The sequence below is a fragment of the Macrotis lagotis genome, chromosome 8 (genome assembly GCF_037893015.1).
Source record: "Macrotis lagotis isolate mMagLag1 chromosome 8, bilby.v1.9.chrom.fasta, whole genome shotgun sequence".
Lineage (NCBI taxonomy): Eukaryota > Metazoa > Chordata > Mammalia > Peramelemorphia > Peramelidae > Macrotis > Macrotis lagotis.
The window spans coordinates 79,123,300-79,144,396 of record NC_133665.1 but is presented as its reverse complement, the minus strand read 5'-3'; the positions used below and the strand labels follow the sequence as shown (position 1 = coordinate 79,144,396).

Here is a 21,097-nt window from a genome sequence, read left to right as displayed (position 1 = left end):
AATAAAACCCACACAACAATCCCAAGTCAATTCTTTTGGTTTAAACAAAGTTCAGAAGAATGTTTGCAATGGGTTGAACTGCCTCTGGACAAAGACCAATTACTTGCTATCAGGGTCACATGAAAAGTGATCATGGTGATAAGAAGGGGTACCAGCGCATTCATTGGCAGCCATGCATGAGGAGCACATTCAGATCAGCCTGAATTAAGTCTGTACTTCACTCAACATATCCTTGGGTACGTTTGAGAGAGAATGCTCCAGGAAGATTTCCACATTGGAAGGTGGCATAAAATACCTTTTGATTGAGGTTCCTTAGTAAACAGAGTTGAGACAGAAACTAGAAGATGATTTTTTGTGAATCCCCTTTGCAAGATATTTAGAAAGATATGCCCTAGAATCTTAGAGGTGCCTAAATAGAAGAGGCCTCAACTTGTAATTAGGAGGTCTTGAGTTTATGTAAAATAGGATTATATAATTAGAATTGAAAAGCACCTCAGAATTCATCCACTCCAATACCCCCATTTTATAGATGAGAAAACTGAGGTCAAAGAGGTTAAATGATTTGTTCAAGGTTATTCAAGAGTCCTGGATTAAGCTCCTCTGTATTCAAAACCAATTCTCCTTTCTATAAATAATGCTGCCTCCCACACCCTGCCTTTGATACTTGTACAAACCTTGACAACTCAACTTCTCTGTGTTTTGATATTCTAATCTATAGAAAGTGAATAGTTAACAACACTTCTCTCAGAAGGTTATTGTGAAGATGAGATGAAATAATGCATATGAAACACTTTGCAAACCTTAAAAGTTGTCATATATTTTTATGAGTTAATTGATATAATTGCTTTTATTTCACAGATGAGGAAAGTGAGTAACAGAGAATTTAAGTGACTTCCCAAAGGCCTATACCTGGCTTGGCATACTCAGTTAATAGGGAACCAGAAAGTGATTCCCATTACTAAGGTCTTTCCAGTTTACTACAATATCTTCACAATTAAAGAATAAAGAAATATAGGAGGAAGAGTGGTGTTCTAATACAACTGCAAGAGTAAAAATTGTGTATAATTAATGGAATTTATTATTAGACTCAGATTAAAGAGAGTAGATAATTGAGGCATGAAATTTCAACACTATTCAGAATTTTGATTGGCTGAGTATTAATACAATAGTGGGCAAGGAAGACATCCCAGACTACAGAAAGCCTTAATGACAAACTATCTTTAGAGCATGAGGTTTGTAGATAGATTTCAGGAAGTCTGTGAACCTGGTTTGGCAATTAACTGATTGGAACTGTTTTTTCTTGCATCTGAGTTAGAATCAGACACTGTACTCTTTCTTTTCTTTCTTCATTAGTTCAGTTTCTTGAAAAGAAATTTTCTTTATTGGTGGAAGGATAAGTGAAAATATCATAAAGGAAATAATTTTCCATAGAATGGGAGTGGGGCTTTTATCACCAACTATATTTATCCATTGGCAAATAAATACCTTCATTTCTTCTGAAGCACTACTTTCATAAAAGGAGATGAACATACTTAATGAGAGCAATTAAACCTCTTATGAGATATTATTATATTTTTCTTAAAGATAGGGAAACTTAGACATGGAGAACAACTGAATTAAGGCAAATTCCAGAATAGACTGGGGGGGGGGGGGGGGCTGACTAGAGTCCTACACCTAAGGGAGAATTCACCTAGAGAAAAAAGCACAGAAATTACTTTTTGGAAAGTTATTTTGGAGCAAAAGGGGAAAAAAGAGATACCTGGCAAAATGTCTGTGTGTGTGTATGTGTGTGTGTGTGTGTGTGTGTGTGTGTGTGTGTGTGTGTGTGTGTGTGTATGGAGAGAGGGGGAGAGAGAGATATGTATACCAGTGTACCAGTGGAGGTATTTTAAAGGAAGAGGTTCTGTATATCTCTTGGGTAACAGTAATTCCAAAGTATCATAAAGACAAAGTAATATTTAAAAGGAATGAATAGAAAGGGAAATGCATTAAAATATCAATTTGCTCTTTGATCTAATGTGTGTGAGATTACTTCTCCCTCCACTCCCACTCAGGCACATCCTTTTGAAAGTCAGGGGAAAATGTAGTGGGAAAAAAAAAATCTAATATGAGCAGTATTTTAGAAGATTCAGAAGAGAACTGGTATGAAGCCAAATGTTTCTAATCTGTGCTTTGCTTCTAAATGGCAAAGTAATTTTTAAAAACTATGCTGATAAACCTTCTCTTTGTTTCTTTTGTTTAATCTTGATTAAACTTTTTTTTGAAATGGCAGACGGTGAAGAATGTTGATGCTCTTTGGAATATCTAAATGCTTCCAGCTGCTTTGATGCTTAAAAAAAATCTCTTAAAGGGGACTTTCTTGCCTGCTTGAACCATGGAACATTGTTAAGAGTCTTGCTGGGTTTTTTTCCCCCTTCCTTTGCTATTTTTGGATTTTGTAATTCAGACACTGATTAGTTCCATGTAGGAAATGAAATAAATATTTTCAGAAATTCATTTCTTAATGCTTCATTACAACTCAATATCTCCATTAAACTGTGGTTTTTCTGAAAGAATAATAACCTGAAATAAGGATCATTTTCCTTGAGCACACATTGTCAGAAATTCAGAATGCACTTTGTGAATAAAAAGTCATCTTTTGGGACATACCTTTAGGGCAACAAATTCTAAGAATAAGATACTTTGGAAGTCATAGGATTTATAGTTAAAAGGGACTTTAGAAATAATTTAATCCAATTACCTCATTCTACAGAGAAAATCACTGAGGATCAATCAGAGGAGGGAAGGAATTTTCTCAGGGTCACCTTGAATCAGAAATAACAGAACTGAGATTTGAATTTAGGTCTTCTATTTCCAAATCTTGTTCAGATTTCCTTCCTTTCTCCCTCCCTCCTTCCCTCCTTCCCTCCTTCCCTCCTTCCTTCCTTCCTTCCTTCCTTCCTTCCTTCCTTCCTTCCTTCCTTCCTTCCTTCCTTCCTTCTTTCCTTACTCCTTTCCTCCCTTCTTCCTTCCTCCCTCCCTCCTTCCTTTCCTTCCTTTTCCCCCCCTTTTCTCCCTCTCTCTCTACATTTCTTTTTGATGATGCAATTGTTGTGGGTCAGGTTACTCAGTATCAGGTAGCTGGTAAGTGTGGTGTCTCCCTTTTATAGATTTTGCTTCCTATAATTTCAGCTTAACTCAATTAAAATAGACCCAACAAATGTTGATTTAATTCTCACTATGTGCTAGAGGATACAATGTGCTGTAATCAAATTCTAATGCAAGAAAGCAGAATGCTAAATTTTCTCTTTGAACATTTATTCCTCAAAAATCATCAAACATTACAAAATCAGGGTCTGATTTATTTTTTGTTGATTGTTTAGACTTAAGAAAGTGATGACACCCACCCTGGAGTCAAGAGTACTTGAGTTCAAAACTAGCCTCAGACACTTAATTACATAGCTGTGTGGCCTTGGGCAAGCCACTTAACCCCATTTGCCTTGAAAAAAAAAAAACTAAAAAAAAAAGTGATGGAGAAAATATTAATACTGCATATATATAATTTCCAGTCAAAATGAGGGAGTAGAAGAAAGCACCAGCTAAGATTTCCAATCAAATTTAAAATAATGCCTTAGATTGAATTCTGGAGTGGTTGAACCAACAATGGTCAGGAATGAGATACTCTTAAAGTTCAGGATAAAATGCAAGGTCAGAAAGAGAGATTTATGATATGGGAGTAGAGATTGTCCTGAAGCCCACATGAATGAAACATCAGGACTAGGTGATGATAAAAGAAGTATCAGCTTCAGGAGCTCCCAAACTTGGAAGGCTAAGGAGACTTGGCAACTGGTTAGAAAGAGATTACAAGAAACCTCTGTGCTAATATCCCTATATACAATACCAGATACTGTCTGGTAAATCCATTTCCTAGACCCATTTCTGAGTCAAAATTCCAAGAATTGAGAGGAGTTCTTTTAGTCAAGAGAGATCAGGGACTTCTAGGAACAGTGCAGATTGCAATCCCAAGGAATTAGGGGTCCTTACTAGGTGTAGACCTGGACAACAGTGATTATACCTCTCCACAAATCACATCATTTTAGAAGCACCACAAACTTTTTGTTTAGTTTTTTTTGCAAGTCAATGGGATTAAGTAGCTTGCCCAAGGCCACACAGCTAGGTAATTATTAAGTATGTGAGGATGGATTTGAACTCAGGTACTCCTGACTCCAGGGACAGTGCTCTATTCACTGCACCACTTAGCCACCCCCACCACAAACACTTAAACCCTCATTACTACCAGCTCAGAAAACAAAAACAACAAACACTGAAGGTTGACCAATTTCTCTTTCCCCTCTACCAGGCCAGGAACAGTGATCAGCTTTAACTTAAAGTTTAAAAAAAAGGATAAAAATTGAGCAAACAACAGAAAAATGCATCATAAAAACTTCTATGGAGATAGGAAAGGTGAAGACATAAACTTGGAAGGACACAATGAAGACAAAACAGCTCTAAGCAAAGCCTCAGAGAAAAAGAAGTGAACTGGACATAAATTCCTCAAGATTCCCTGGAAAAGGTAAAAAAAATGATTTTCAAAATCAAGTAAGAGTATTAGAGGAAAAATTATATAAAGAAATTAAAGGAATAAAATTATTTAAAAAACATATTGGTAAAAGCAGCAAATAACATCTTAGAAACTGGAATTGGCCAAATGGAAAATTAGGTACAAAAAATGTACTTAAGAAAATTATAATTAGAGTTGAAGAAATGGAACCTACTGACTTCATGAGATATCAAGAAACAATAATATAAGGTTGGAAGATTGAAAAAAAATAAAAGAAAATATGAAATATTTCATTGAAAAACTGCTCTGAAAAATAGATGAGATAGGAAGATTGATTGGACTATCTGAAAACTGTGATCAAAAAGGAGTCTGGGCATCATATTTAAAAAGAAAAACAAGGAAAATGACCTTGATAGCCTAGAACCAGAATGCAAGCTATAAATTGAAAGAATCCACTGATTACCATATAAAAGAGGTCCCAACATGAAAACTCTCAAGAATATTATAGCCAAATTCCAGAGCTTGCAGGCTGAAAACACTTCTAACAGTCAGAAAAAAACAAAACAAAACAAAAGACTCCAAATACCATAAAGCCAGAGTTGGGATCACACAAGATTTAGCAGCTAACATGGTAAAGGAGTGAGGGGGAAGGGTTGAAATATGGCATTACAAAAGGCAAAAGAGGTGGGATTACAATGAAGAATATCCTACCCAGCACAACTGAGTATATTTTTTTAAAAAAGGATATTTAATGAAAGAATTTCAACCATTTCTGATAAAAAGAAGAGAGTTTAAGAGAAAAATTAACTTTCAAATATGAGACTCAAGGGAAACATAAAAAATGATAAACAGGAAAGAGAAGGGATTAAAACAAGTTTCAACTGTTTATATCTCCATATGGGAAGATGTTACATATAGCTTCTAAGAACTTTTTTAATAGTAGAATAGTTGGAAGGATTCTACACAGAAAGAAGATGCAGGAGAATATTGATTTTGTTGGGGTGATGAAGAGGGATGCCCTGGGATAAAGGGGAAAAGAGAGAAAGAATGAGGAAAATTCAAACCCATATCTTTTACAGTAGAGGGGAAATAGTGAGGAGTGAGCAATGCTTGAATCTCTCTCACATCTAAATTTGTTCAAAGCTGGAAATATATATATGCATACTCAATTGATAATAGAAATATATCTTACCCAAGTTGAAAGGAAAATGAATAAGGTGAAGGTTTGTGTGAAAAAAGAGAGAGTGGATAAAAGAAGGTCTGCTAAAACAAAACTGTAAAAGAGGGTCAGGAGACAAAATTAGAGAATAAACAGAAGAAAATAGGGTGAGAGGAAATGCAGTTAGTTATGATAACTGAATGTGAAGGAGAAGAACTCACCCATAAAACAGAAGCAGAAAAAAAATAGATTAGAAACTGGAATTCAACAATATATTGTTTATAAGAAACATACTTTAAAAAGAGAAAGAAATAAATAGGTAAAGTAAGGTCCTGGAACAAGATCTATTATGCTTTAGCTGATGTAAAAAAAAGTAGGGGCATATAAGTGGAAAATTTTTTTAAAATAAATTTTAAAACAAGAAAAACAAAGAAAAATATGCTTTATTCTGCATGAGTTAATCATTATTCTTTCTTCAGGTGGAGGACATTTTTTCATCCTGGGTCTTTTGGAATTTTCTTGGAGCAGTCTCTTGATCAGAGTAATTACGTCTTCCATGGTTGATCATCCTATTACAATATTGTTGCTATTATGTACAATGGTCTCCTGGTTCTTCTTACTTCAATTTGCCTGAGTTTTTATTAGTCTTTCCAAGTTTTTTCCGAGACCACCCTACTCATTATTTCTTATAGGACAATATTATTACATTGGAATCCTAAACCACAATTTGTTCAACTATTTCCCAATTGATGGGCAAGCCCCTCAAAGTGTGCTAAAATTAAATTAAAATTTACAATAAAGAGAAAAAATACATACAAGTATATCATGGACATTCCTCCCCCATAGTGAACTAGTTATTAATCATTTACCATTTTGCTACCACAGAGACTTGTAGATAGAAATACAAAAGGAAACAATCCTTGTCCAAATGGAGTTAACATTCTATTTGAGAAATATATGAAGAGGTAGGCAAATACAAAATAAGTGCAAAATAAATATATTATTTGGGAGTAGGTAGAACATTAACAAATGGCAGGCTCATCTAAGGACTCTTGAAAAGGAGACCATTGAAATGATCTTTGAAGGGAGGAAAAGTTTTCCAGAGATGAAGGTGAAAAGAAAAAGCATTATTCTAATGCAGTGTATGACTTGGTAAAGGCATTGTACTAATTGGTAAAGGCATTGTACTGTATATGAGAAACATTGTGCAGATCAGTTTGACTAATTGGAAAAGTTAGGATGAATAATGTGAAATCAGTCTGAAAGATAGGTTTTAAATAGGAACTCAATCTTAGAAGCAATAAAGAATCTTGGAAACTCATTCAGCAGTAGAATGATCCGGTGATATCTTTGGTTTTGGAATCTCAATTTGAAAGCATCAAGGCAAATGAATTGGAGATGGTGGAACTTGGAGGCCAATTAGGAGTCAGTTGCAGTAGTGTAGGTAGAATAAAGGAGATGAGGGAAGGAGATTCATGTCACAGATATTGAGAGGTGTGTGTGTGTGTGTGTGTGTGTGTGTGTGAGAGAGAGAGAGAGAGAGAGAGAGAGAGAGAGAGAGAGAGAGAGAGAGAGAGAGAGAGAGGAAGAAACAACAGACCTTGGTAAATGAGTGATTATAGGACAAAGGACTGAAGGAGTGTGAAGCCTGGAGCTCAACTTCCAGCATAGAAAATCCAGTGAAATCAAGAAATAATTGATAAAAGTTGAGTCCTCTGCTAGATGCTCTCAGAGACTAATCTCTCCCTCTCTCTCTCTCTCTCTCTCTCTCTCTCTTTATGATTTTGCAAGGCAAATGGGGTTAAGTAGCTTGCCCAAGGCTACACAGCTAGGTAATTATTAAGTGTCTGAGGTCACATTCGAACTCAGGTACTCCTGACTCCAAGGCTGGTACTCTATCCACTGCACCACCTAGCCACTTCTAGACTATTCTCTCTTTAAAAGAGTAAAAGCATATTGAGAAAAAAATTCTATGTGAAATATTTCTCTTAAAATAGTAAAACCAAGAAGCTGATGTCTTCTGTATGTGGTGGCCTGGGGCTGTTTGTATTTTTGTTTCCAAATATACAATAGCAACAATAATAACTAGCTTTTATATAGTGCTTTAAGGTTTGTAAAGATTTTACAAATATTCTCTTATTTATTTTCAAAATAACCCTGGAAGGTAAGTTGTATCATTCTCCTCATTTTAGAAACAAGGAAACAAAGCCAGAGAAAGGTTAAGTGATTTGTTCAGTCACATTGCAAGTAAATATCTGAAGCAGGATTTGAAGTCTTTCTGACTATAGGTTCAGCATTCTATCTACTCTACCACCTAGCTACCCGCTGTAATTGCTCAATGTTCTCTTTAAGCCATTCATGTTTTCTTTTTTAGGTTTTTGCAAGGCAATGGGGTTAAATGGCTTGCCCAAGGCCACACAGCTAGGTAATTATTAAGTGTCTGAGGCCAGATTTGAACCTAGGTACTCCCCACTCCAGGGCCAGTGCTCTATCCACTGTGCAACCTAGCTGCCCCCAAGCCCTTCATGTTAACAAAAAGGAGAAGACACATGCTGGAAAAGTCTTAGCAAGAGTTCTTAATTTGACCATGAACTTCTTTTTTAAAAAAAATATGAAAACTATATTTGAATATAATTGGATTCTTTGTGATTCAATGTATTTTATTTTATGCATCTAAAAACATTATTCTAAGAAGGGGTCCATGCATAGGACTGATCAGACTGCTAATAAGATCTATGAAACACACAAAAATTTAAGAAAACTTTCCATAAAAGGATTCTAGCAGAATTTAATTCTACATTTCAAAAGTTTAATTTATTATGATCATAACCTTGGAGTTATTACAGGCATTGAATTCTGAGATTTTAAAATTACTTTTAGGGCAAACAAGTATTACTTTTTAATGAAGTTGCTTGCTTGGGTTAAAAAAAATGTAGGAAGGAAAAGCTATGAGGAAAAATGATATGAGGAAAAATGAAATACACCCCTCCAGTTCAGAGTTAGGTGTTGGTCAGGGTTTTAGAAAATTCTCTCTCTTACTTGTTCAGTGGTGGTAATAATGAGAGGCAGTTCCAGAACTAGGGGATCTAATGGTATATAATCCTCCTTTGCCAATGAAGATGGGCACCCTGTCTATAACTTGTCTATATATGGTCATAAAGAGCTGCCTTGATGTACTAAGAGGTGAAGTGATTTGTGTGTAATCACACAGCTCCCAAATGTTGGTAAAGGCACTTTCCATATAACCATTCCTTAAGTTATTCAGGGAAAATATTTTTTTAGATTAAGAAAATGCATCTTAGTTAAGTGAAGTAGCTAATTTGTCCACAGTCATGTAGCTTCCTAAGTGGCTTTTTTAGAAGTAAGAAAAATGTCTTATTTCTGCTTTTATATAATAGTGCTTTAAGGTCTTCACTGAAAAAGAAGAGCCTCTCATTTCCAAATGTAACAGACAGAATAAAATAACCTATCTCTTTAGCCTATCTACTTTTGAAGTGGAAAGACATAGAAAAAAGACACATATTAATGGAGTGTAAAAAAAAAGTTTCCTCTCCAGACTACTCAATCCCTTGACATTGATAATAGTAGTGCCTTAGCAGTCTATTAGTTCTGAAAGTTCTTGTATGCCTTTAAAAGAACAGAAATGATTTTTTCATTTTTTCATTTTGTTCAAGAAAAATACACATGAAAGTTTCTGAAACATAATGAGAGGAGGTGGTGGAGAAAGGTTGTAGTTAAATTAGTAGTGAATTTGGAATGGATTACCCTTTGGTCTGGGCATAGGCAAACTACTATTTTTGTTGGCATGAAGATATTAGAAGAGTCATGGAAATGGTGTACACATGATGAATAATGGATATAGAGAGCTCTCTGCATATACCTAACAGGGCTAGTCTTTGAATCTGTTTGCCAGGTGTCTAGCAGCCTACATCCTGGGCATATTTCAGCTGCGCCTTTCTAGAAAAGAATTTAGTAACTGATATCTGTGAACAGATAAATGGGGCCAGAATATCTTTCACACAGGTAACATTTCCAATGATTCCCAGGAAAACTATGAATGCCTAAAATAACTCTGGATAATTCCAACTCTCCCAATTATATTTATGAAATCATTGCCCATGTCAACTTCTGGACACAAAGTAGTGATGCCTTCCTATTTTCACTATATAATTTCTATTCTCTTTTTTGTTCATTTAGGTCTCTAAAAGTTTGTCTATAGACTATATGAAAAAGGGTGACTATAGCTTGCTATCTGACCACTTTTTCAGAAGTGACAAGCAGAGTGATTGCTGAAACTTAGAGGTGAATAGAACTTGGAATTTTGAACCACAAAAAGGATCTCAGATATATTTTCTCATTTAGTTTTCTTATTTTATGGGTAAATGAAGCAATTGCTTGGTATAGAGGATAGAGCCTCATAGTCTGAAAGACCTGGATTCAATCAAGCTTCTGAGGCATACTGATCATGTGACTCCAGATGAAATAAAAGCATTTCAGTGTTTTGCAAATTTTTAAGTTACAGAATCATACTGATCTACATTGATAGATAGAAATTTCTCTCTTGGTGTTCCTTACGTTGTTGAAATCACAGATCTGGACCCTCTCCAAAAACAAAACATCATCCTCCACCCTAGCAAAAAAACCCCGAAAAACAAACTTTAAATTTTAGAGATTATGTTACTTTCCTGGTCACAAATGTAATAAATAGTAGAGTCAGAATTTGAACTTGGGTCTTCACACTCCCAGTCCAGTATTCTTTCTGGACTTGATTTTTTTTGCCAGGCAATGGGGTTAAGTGGCTTGCCCAAGGTCACACAGCTAGGTAATTATTAAGCGTCTGAGGTCTGATTTGAAGTCAGGTACTCCTGACTCCATGGCTGGTGCTCTATCCACTGTGCCACCTAGCCACCCCTCTGGACTTGATTCTTAAATGTGCTGGCTATGCTATAGATTGCTTTTTTCTGATGGTCATATTCATTAACTGCCATGATTTTAAATATGGAGAGCTGACAAAGCTCAGAAATTCAATTCCATTATATATTGATACTTCAGAGTTGAACTAAGGGGCAGTTAGGTAACACAGTAGATAGAGTACCTGTTCTTGAATCAGGAAAACCTGAGTTCAAATCCAGTCTCAGACACTTGATACTAACTTGGCAAGTAATTAACCCCATTGCTTCACAAAAACAAAAACAAAAATGATTTGAACTGGCCTAGCAAATATTTCAGCACTTGGCCAATGAATGATTCCAAGTATAATACATACTTTTTAGGGAATTTGAGTAGATTCATGTTCATGTTCTGGCACAATCACTGGGTGACTTTGAACAAGTTCTTTAACCTCCAACGGGTCAGTTTTCTCATCTGTAAAATTAGAAAACTGAATGAATGATTTCTAAAGCATAGAATTCTATAATTGCTTTAAGGGAACCATCACTGACTATGTCCTGAGCTCTACTAATCTGACTGGGGGGTGGAGTGGGGGTGGGGGTGAGTGAGTGAGTGAAGATTTGTATCTGAATTATGACTAGTTCTATTATTTAAGATTTACCTATGTGACAATGAGTCCCCAATTATCATTCCCCCTCCCCTTCTAACATGCAACCATTTGCTATTTCTCTTTCAAAAGTCAATAAATCTCATTTCTTTTTTATAGTATCTCTAAAGTTTATTCTTTACCTATTTACCACTTTCTACTTGTTTATATAGATATCTGTCTGTATACTCTTATTATGTGAGAGAAATTTTATTTAGCCTCCTTTCCCTTCCCTCCCCTCCTCTCTTTGTATTCATCTTTGCATTTTTCCTTATTTTCCTCTTTTCTTGTACTAGTACAAATGCAATCTTTTCTAAAGATTTTCAAGATATGATAGAAGCAAATCACAGCGGGAAGAACCAAGAAGAATCATGGGAGGCAGAGCCAAGATGGTGGCAGATGAGCCTCTCCTAGGTGCTCTGACCAAAATATTTCAAAAATCTTAAAATTATGACTCTAACTAAATTTTCAAGAGGCAGAACCCAGAAAGATCCAGTGAGGTAAGTCCCAGCCCAAGGTAACCTGGAAAATAGTGGAAAAACTCTGTTCCATGGGGTTAGAGGGGTGGCCCCACCAGAGTGAAGGAACTTCAGTCTCCCAGGAGCAGCCCCAGGGAGCCTAGGAGCCCTGGATCCCAGCAGCAGAAGCAGTTTCCTGACCTGCACCCCAGGGAGAACCAAGCACAACTTGGAAGATAAGCGGGGAGACCTCTGCCAGAGCGTGTGTGAAGACCAGCACTCTGTGAAGTCCAGGCCCTTAGTGCTGTCACTGCACTCAGCATGGTTGTGGTACACAGCACAGCTGTGGCAGCCCAGATCCAGAAAATGGAAACAGGCCTGTGGACTTGTCCAGTAGGAGCCTCCAGGTAGCTGCATCAGCCTACATAAGGTAAGGGAGTGGAGGGAGAGTTCCAAGGTCTGTCATCTATCCCTGGAACAAGACTCTGGGGTTTTGACCACATCCAGATCCTGATCTCAGTCTAGGCCCCACCATAGAACAGCCCCCCCCTCCAAGCCCAGTGGCAGAGGGGTATGCTTGTGGTCATTCACAGACCAGGAGAGCAGTCAGACCTTAAACACTGAGGTCCTTGTGGGGGGGGGGGTTTCCCAATAAAACTCAAAAGCTCAGGAAGCACCCCCAAATCAGGCACAGTCTGGGGAAATGAGTTAACAAGGAAAAAAAGGAACCTGACCATTGACAAATATTTTGTCTATGATCCCAAAGAAGATCAAAATACTCAATCTGAAGATGAGAAAGTCCAAGCTTCTGCATCTAAAGACTCCAAGAAAAATAGAAGTTGGGCTCAGGCTATGACAAAAGCTCAAAAAAAAGATTTTGAAAATCAAATAAGGGAAGTAGAAGAAAAGTTGGGAAATGAAATGGGAGTTATGCAGGAAAAAAATGAAAATGAAGTCAGCATCTTAGTTAAGGAGATCCAAAAAAATGCTGAAGAAAATATTATCTTAAAAACCAGCATAGGTCAAATGGATAAAACAGTTCAAAAAGTTATTGAAGAGAAGAATATTTTATAAAGCAGAATTGGCCAGATGGAAAAAAGGAGATAAGAAAGCTCTTTGAGGAAAACAAATCCTTCAGATGTAGAGTAGAGCTAAAGGAAGCTGATGACTTTGTGAAAATCAAGACACAATAGTTCAACACCAAAAGAATGAAAAATTAGAAGAAAATGTGAAATATCTCATTGAAAAAACAACTGATCTGGAAAGCAGATTCAGAAAGGATAATTTAAAAATTGTTAGAATACCTGAAAGTCATGATCAGGAAAAGAGCCTTGACCTCATTTTTAAAGAATTCCTACAGGAAAATTGCCCTGATATCCTAAAAGCAGAGGGCAAAATAGAAATTGAGAGAACCCACCGTATCTCCCCCAGAAATAGATCCCCCTCAAACCCCCAGGAATACTATGTCCAAGTTCCAGAATTCCCAAGTCAAAGAAAAAATATTACAAGCAGCCAGAAGGAAACAATTCAAATATCATGGAGCTGCAGTCAATATCACACTGGACTTAGCAGCATCCACATTAAGGGCTCATAGGGCTTGGAATATAATATTCTGGAAGGCAAAAGAGCTTGAAATGCAACTGAGAATCAACTACCCAGCAAAACTGAACATGGAAAAGATGGGCTTTCAATGAAACAGGGGAATTTTAAATGTTCCTGCTGAAACAACCAGAGCAGAACAGAAAGTTTTACCTTCAAGTGCGGGATTCAGGTGAAGCATAGAGAGTGGAGGAGAAGGGTAAATTATGAGAGACTTAATGATGATGAACTTCATGTATTCATGCATGGAAAAAATGATACTGATAATACTCATATGTACCTTCTCATCTAATAGAACAGGTAAAAGGAACTTTTATAGATGAAGCACAGGAGAGAGCTGAAATTTGAAAATATATTATAAAAATGGATTCAATGACTAAAAGGGAAATGTACTGGGAGTAAGAGAAAGGAGAGGTAAAATAGGCTAAGATATTTCATATCAAAGATTTTTTTTTGCAAGGAGCTTTTACAATGATATGAAAGGTGGGATGGTGAGGGAACCTTCAGTCATCAGAAATAGCTCAGAGAGGAAACAGTATACACACTCAATAGGGTATAGGCATCTAGAAATAAAAGGAGAGAAGGGGGACAGGGGGATTGGGGGATGTGAGTGATGGAGGAGAGTGTGGATCATGGGGGAGAGTGGTCAGATGTAACACATTTTCTTGTTTTACTTCTTGCAAGGGGCTGGGATTGAGTGGCCTGTATGGGACCATGGGGCCAGATGGTTGCTGGGTCTCTGGGGTGATATGTGGGCTGGGGGCCACTTGACCCCAGGGCTGGTGATCAGTCCACTGTGCTACTCAGCTACCCTACAGTACATTTTAGAAGAGGGAAAGAGTGAAAGGAGAGAGAAAATATAATGGATAGTAGTGGGGAAGAATGGATGGAGGGAATTACAATCAGCAACAGCAACTGTGGAAAAATATAGATGTAACTTCTGTGATGCACTTATAATAAAGAATATGATCCACCTGAGACAGAGCTGATGGTGTCAGAACACAGACTGAAACTCATTTTTTTTACTCTTCCTTTTACTTTATTTCTCATGAGGCTTTAAATTTTTATGGGGGGGTAATATGTTTACTCTTAAACATGAATATTTTAATACTGTGTAAATAAAAAAAAGAAAAACAATCAATAACAAAAAGAAAAGATATGATAGAGGCATGCCCAGGTCTTGTCTAATTGGATTTCTTCTATGAACTCTGATGATGATAGGAATAGAGAATACTTATATATCATATCCCTATATTTTAATAGAAACAGTTTATCCTTGGTGAGTCCTTTTTATTGGTTATTCATCTTTATGTTTTTAAGTTTCTCTTCACTTTTGAGTTTGTATTCGAAGTTTGTTGGTGACTTATCTTTTCATCAGAATGCTTTAGAAGTCCTCTACTTCATTGAAGGTTTATTTATTTACTATAGCATTGTACTTAGTTTTGTTGGATAAACTATTCTTGGTGATAAGCTCTTATTATTTGCATTCTGGAATATTATATTCTAAGTCTGTATATTGTATTTAGAGATATGTTGGTAAATATAAATATTTTAGATGAAGAAAATGTTTAACAGCAGGTTCTTTTAAAAACAAGACTCACTTTTAAGTTTAACTTGCATTAATAACATTTTGTTCATCCTTTTGTTGACTAGACAATTAAAAAAACTATTAAAGCCCCACTTTGTAGCTTTGCCAATTTCTGAAGTGTAAATACTTACAAAGAAATTTCAGCAATTTTTTTCCTGAGTTTACTCCAACACTTTCCTGATTCCATACTACAGCTCTTTTGGACCAATCTCTGTCCTTCAAAGATGCTGTACATTATTAAAACTCTAGATCTTTGTTCACATTGTACTCTATACCTGGAACATCCCCCTTCTCCCTCACATGTTGATCTGCTGAATTCTTACTCATCTTTAAAATCTAACTCAAAAGCCAATAATCCACTCCACTGACTGCCATCCCTCTAGGGTCTCATCACAGTGGCAACCTTCTTATGGTACCATTTAACCTTTACAAAGTTCTGTTACAGTGGTAAGAAAGATTCAGATATATTTCCCAGAACTACTATTTTCTCTATAAGATTTTTTTTTTGTGAGGGGTAGTGAGGACGGCAGAGAAGGGGGTGAGTGGAGAGGGAGGAAACATCAAGAGGAACCTCTAACATTTTTTTGTCCAAGTCAAAATATTTATAATTATGACTCTGCTTAAATGTTTGTCTTACCTTTTTAGCTTTATAGAGTCTTGACACTCTTAACTCTCTCCTCTTTGATGCTCTTATCATTATATTTTCAGAACATTGTTCTTTCCTGGATGTCCTGATTATTCTCTTTTCTTTGCTGGGTCAATCAATCATCAATCAACCAACATGTGCATGGCATGGTTTTTAGGTGGTAAGGATAAAAATTCAAAAGAAAAGAAATAATTCATGCTTTCAAAGAGTTTAAAAATCTGACATGGAACAAAGCAAATACAAATGAATGTATATACAGAAAAGCTGTAAAGAAAAGATATAAAAAGAAGTTAAAATTATGCAGTTTGAAGAGAGGACACTAGATTCTGAAGCCTTCTTGTACAATGTTGAACTGAGTTTTGAAAGTACCTGAACTGAATTTTGAAAGAAAAGAGGAATTCTATGAGACAAAAGGAATATATTCCATGGAATGTGGGAGAGATGACAGAGATTACAGTACTTGCTCCACTAAGGGGTATGAAGCAAGAACAAGCACTAGCCCTGGCTAGGGGTATCTTCATTGTCAATGGCAGCAACTAGGAGTCCAAACAAAGAGAGGGCAATTCAGATGAGAGTAATATGATTAGAGACCCTCCGTGGATCACACCATATCGCACCCTCTTACATACTAGGACAAAGCACAGTCCCTAAGAAAAGTTAACCCTCACCCTCTTCTTGTTCAGGAGCTATTCCATGAAATTTTGCTTATTCTTCTATAAATTGAAATGATTATCCAGAGGACCAAGTATGAATTATGCTACCAACCTCCTGATAATTAAGTGACAATCTCAAGATACTAAATGAGACATGCATCTTTGAGCATGGCCGATATTGGAATTTGTTTTGTTTGACTATATATTTCATTAGGATGTTGTTTTTCTCTTTCTAATGGGAAGGGAATGTTAAAAAGAAGAAAAATTTACACTTTTTATTTAAAAAACATTAAAATGAGTGGTCTTTATTTATATATATATATATATATCTACATAGATAGATAGATAGATAGATAGATAGATAGATATAAATTCTGGCTCTTATTGGGTCATATCTACGAAATCTGTGTCTTGGTTTGAGTAAGAAGAGTTGAATGTGTATTCCTCTGTGACATCGGGGGGGCCTCAACTTTTGTGTGAGTTTTTATTCTTATAAAGAACATGGTCTACAAATTCCTTAGGTTTCCTTCCAGCCCTAACATGCTATTTTGAGGGATAGCTGGCTTAAAGTCCCCCCTTAAGCCATTCCCAAAAGGGCTATGGCTAAAAGCCACATGTTTGCCAACTGAGGATCAGTCTAGCTAAATTCTAAGAGGTTAATTATCAGGTTAGTTGTAGGATAGTAGGTTTTTTTGTCTAGGTGTTACACAGGAAGACTAATCTGATATGACCCAGAGGGATTGTGAATTGTCTTGACTGAGGCAATCACCACCTCGATGAAATCACAGCTCCTTGGAGTCTTAAAGAAGGTATTGAGTATAAAGCTTTGGAAACAAATCACTCAGCACTTGGTTCATATGGGCAGAATATGCACTTCAACAAATACTCTGGGATTCATGCATGAAACCCACTAATGGATTAGTCACTGGTATGAAAGACAAACTGGAAGTTGAGAAGCAATTTCAACCATTCTGTCAAATATCTGAGAAATATGTTTACCTAAGAACAGGTGGAAACATTTCAAGCATTCTGGGCACAGTTTACTTTGCTGGTCTATGCATGTGCTTCACCATATAAACTAATCATGTGCTAAAGTAGGAATAGGAAGGCATTATATGCTCATATTAATAGAACAGGTAAAGTCATAATTTTTAGAATAGTTAGTTGTTGCAAATATTATATGTCAACCTTCATCTTTGGTATAGGTACAGAAGTTAATTTAGTTTTGAAAGAAAGAAAGAATTTTACAATAATTGGGGTTACATAGAGTGAATGAGATAGCAATAGAAGGTGGAGAGTAAGAGAAGGTGTAGACCTATTTCTGAAGGGGTTGGATGCAACAGATGCTAGGTGACCATTTATACAGAAGATTCTGTGTTAGATATAAATTGAATGAGGCCACATCTGGGGTCTTTTCAAAAGATGAAATTCTGTGGATTTTGTAAAATTCTCTACATTGAATGCAATGCTCTGTAAAAGTCATTAAAGTTAGGGGCAGCTAGGTGGTGTAGAGAAGCAGCTAGGTGGCGTAGTGGATAAAGCACTGGCCCTGGAGTCAGGGGTACCTGGGTTCAAATCCGGTCTCAGACACTTAATAATTACCTAGATGTGTGGCCTTGGGCAAGCCACTTAACCCCATTTTCCTACCAAAAAAACCACAAAACCTAAAAGTCATTAAAGTTGGTAACCAAAAGGAAAAAAGTTAGTCTATTGCTTTAATCTCATTTATTCTGTGACTTCCACTAAGGACCCACTCCTATCCTTGAGCATAATTTGAGATAGAGTGGAAGAAGCAGCCCCAGATTTATAAGAAGACTGACTTGTTTTGTATCTCAATTTTTCCATTTGACTATATATGAAACTCAGGGGAAGTCCTTTGAACTCTCCAGTCCTCTATTTCCTCATTTGTAAAATGAGATTCTTAATATAATTTAAAAGTTTCCATAAACTTTGTTAAAAATAAGTGAGATGGCTCTTTTTCCAATAAAATTTGATGCATTTTATTTCATGCACTTCAAAAAATTAATAGGAGGGAATTCATAGTCCTCACCAGATTACAAAGAGACCCATGACTTAAAACTAGATTAATAAACCTAGTTGAAGATCCTTTAGCTTTTGAAATATCATTCTGGCTTTAAATCCATGATCCTATGGAACTATACCTTGGTTACTCAAAGATTATGCCAATAGAACATAAGGTACTATAAAATGAGTGACCCAATTCATGGGCCCATTATATGTCAGTTGTCTATGAGTCTGTTTGGTTGACACTAGGGAGGTTGGTTACTCTGTTCACTCTGGGGTGATGAGTTTTTCACTTATTGCAACCCCAAAGACCATCTATTTACTGAATTATAGAATGGTTCAAACTGCAATAGTTTCATTAAATTTCCAATCCAATGAAATAATGTTTTTTGGGGGACATACATCTTGTAGCTTATATATAATTCCCTTCTGCATTTCTTACATTCCAAAATATTGCTCTCAGAGATCCAAACACTGGACTTTCACAGTTCTTTATCTTTGTCAATTCTGACATGCCTCCCTCACCTTAAAACTAATTTCAGATGCCACATCTTTTTTTTTAAGTTATTTTTTTTTAGTTTTTTTTGCAAGGCAAATGGGGTTAAGTGGCTTGCCCAAGGCCACACAGCTAGGTAATTATTAAGTGTCTGAGACCGGATTTGAACCCAGGTACCCCTGACTCCAAGGCCAGTGCTTTATCCACTACGCCACCTAGCTGCCCCTGGATGCCACATCTTTTAAGAAGATTTTTCCCAATCCCCTTCCATCTTTGTAATAATAACTAACATTTGTATGGTATTTTAGTATTTGTAAAAGATTTACATTTATCTCACTTGACACTCATCACAACTTTAATCAGATAAGACTATTATCCCTTTTTATAGAGGAGAAAAACTGAGATTGAGCTTAAATGATTTATCCAAGGACATACAGCTAGAATCTAAAAAAAATTCAAATTCAGATCTTTATGACTCCAACTGCAGAGCTCTATCTAGTATTTTACCAACCAGTGTCATAATTTCCTAGTAAATTTCTCAAAAATGTGATATTATTTGTAATCACTATCTGTGATTACAATGGAACGGGAGGGGAGGGGAGGAGAGGAGATCTGCTGAAAAAGAGGAGGTTATATTCTAAAAGGGGAAAATAAAACATAGAGGAGAATGGTGGTCAGGGAAGGGAATTTTATTCTGCAAAATCAATGAGATAATGAGTGAAGCAACCGAGTAATCTTTTGACAAGTCCTTTCCAAAAGGGCAGGTAATGTTGATTGGATAATAGTTTCTAGATCAAGCATTGGAAAAAGAAGACAGAAACTGTATAGAGACTATGTCTTATTCAAATTTTAGATCTCCCTTATTGTTTAGCACAGTGCTCTGTGCAGCATGGGTACCTAATAAAAGTAAGGTGGCACAGTAGTTTTCAGTAAGGAAGATCTGGGTTCAAATGTCAACACAATCATTAGCTATGTGACTCTTGATAAGTCACTTAATCTGTTTGCCTCAATTTCTTCACCTGTAAATGGCAATAACAAAAATGCCTACCTCTCAAAATAGTTTTGAGAATCAAATGAAATATTTCTTTGCATGTGATGAATATTCTAAATACTATTATAAATGAAATTCTCAGAAGTTTGTCAAATATAGAAATGGATTAGTTCAAAGAATGTTACTCTCTTAAAGTTCATCAAATTAGATATGGGATTGGAATCCAGTAAAATATTACTTGAGAAACAAAATGAAGTTCTAGAATAAAAGTAGAGAATATCTAGATTCAAATCTAAATTCAATCTAAATTCAAATTCCATCCCTTTTCTATGACAACAATTTATCACAACTTTTGGAGTTTAAGATAACTTTCTAAGACTACAAATCATTGATGGGGAGTGATTTTCCCACTGTGACCAAAATCATAAATCCTTAATGTAATAACTATTCAATCATTGTGTTATATTAATAGAATGGATTAGGTCATTTATTTCTCATGGATTTATTCTGGTATTGTTATCATAGAAATTTAGGTATCTTTTTATTTAAATATAATTAGAAGACAGAGCAAAGACACTGGAAAGAGAAGATGACAAGATAAATGGAATAGGGAAAGGTAAGACTGGCAGCTAAGCAGATCTGGAAAAATGAGAAAACTACAAAGAACAAATGGTATATATGGATAAAAGTTGTGACTACCTAAAGTGTTCATGGTTAAAGAACCATAATGTCAAAAAACTCTCCATTTACAAAAAGTTATGCCTATAATTTTTAGAAAGTTGATTCAAAAGAAGACAAATTGTCAACACATGTTGAAAGTTGTCTGTTAGTATTGCCAATGTCATCATTTCTGACAAGATAAGCATAACAAAAAAGCAATAAACCCTCTAAAAAGAATGAATCATTCAGGTGAAGATAACTTTAATTTGATTACTGTCAAAAAATGAACTCACCAAAATTTGGTTTTGATTCGGCAAGAATTTACTTGCTTGGCTTGATACAATTCAATAAATGTTTTTTAATGTTCAGATGAACATACAAAGCAAATATAAAACAATCCTTCCTTTCAACAAGTTTATGATCTATCTAGTGTAGAGAAAAGACTTGAATAAAACAATAAAAATAGACAAAAATTTTAGTAAAAAGAACAATGTGCTATGAAGCACTTACTTCCAGTTTGAGGATGGGAAGAATCAAGGAAGACTTCCTAAAAAAGATAATATTTGAACTGGATTATAAAGAATTGGTAGTAATTCAAAGGCAGGAAGGGAGGAATAGGTTGGGGAAAAGAGGAAAGAACTCATGGGGAATGGCATGATGCAGAGAAACTGGCAGGAGTAAAGGTGCAAGAGTGCTTTATAAGCTTTATAAAGCAACATATGTATTATTAAAGTTATTATTTGTCT

At 35.9% G+C, this 21,097-nt stretch overlaps 1 long non-coding RNA gene across 4 annotated transcripts in view; it reads right to left on the bottom strand.

Moving 5' to 3' along the window:
• Positions 1 to 21,097, bottom strand: part of LOC141495787 (uncharacterized) — a 235,569-nt gene that overhangs the window by 197,998 nt on the left and 16,474 nt on the right. For 3 of the 4 annotated variants that reach the window (XR_012470851.1, XR_012470850.1, XR_012470849.1), the window contains exons 2-3: positions 15,518 to 15,632; positions 10,966 to 11,063 (exon numbers count right to left, since the gene is read on the bottom strand). This is a non-coding gene — a long non-coding RNA (uncharacterized LOC141495787). The remainder of the gene's footprint in view (positions 1 to 10,965; positions 11,064 to 15,517; positions 15,633 to 21,097) is intronic. The other variant, XR_012470852.1, reaches the window with a different exon arrangement.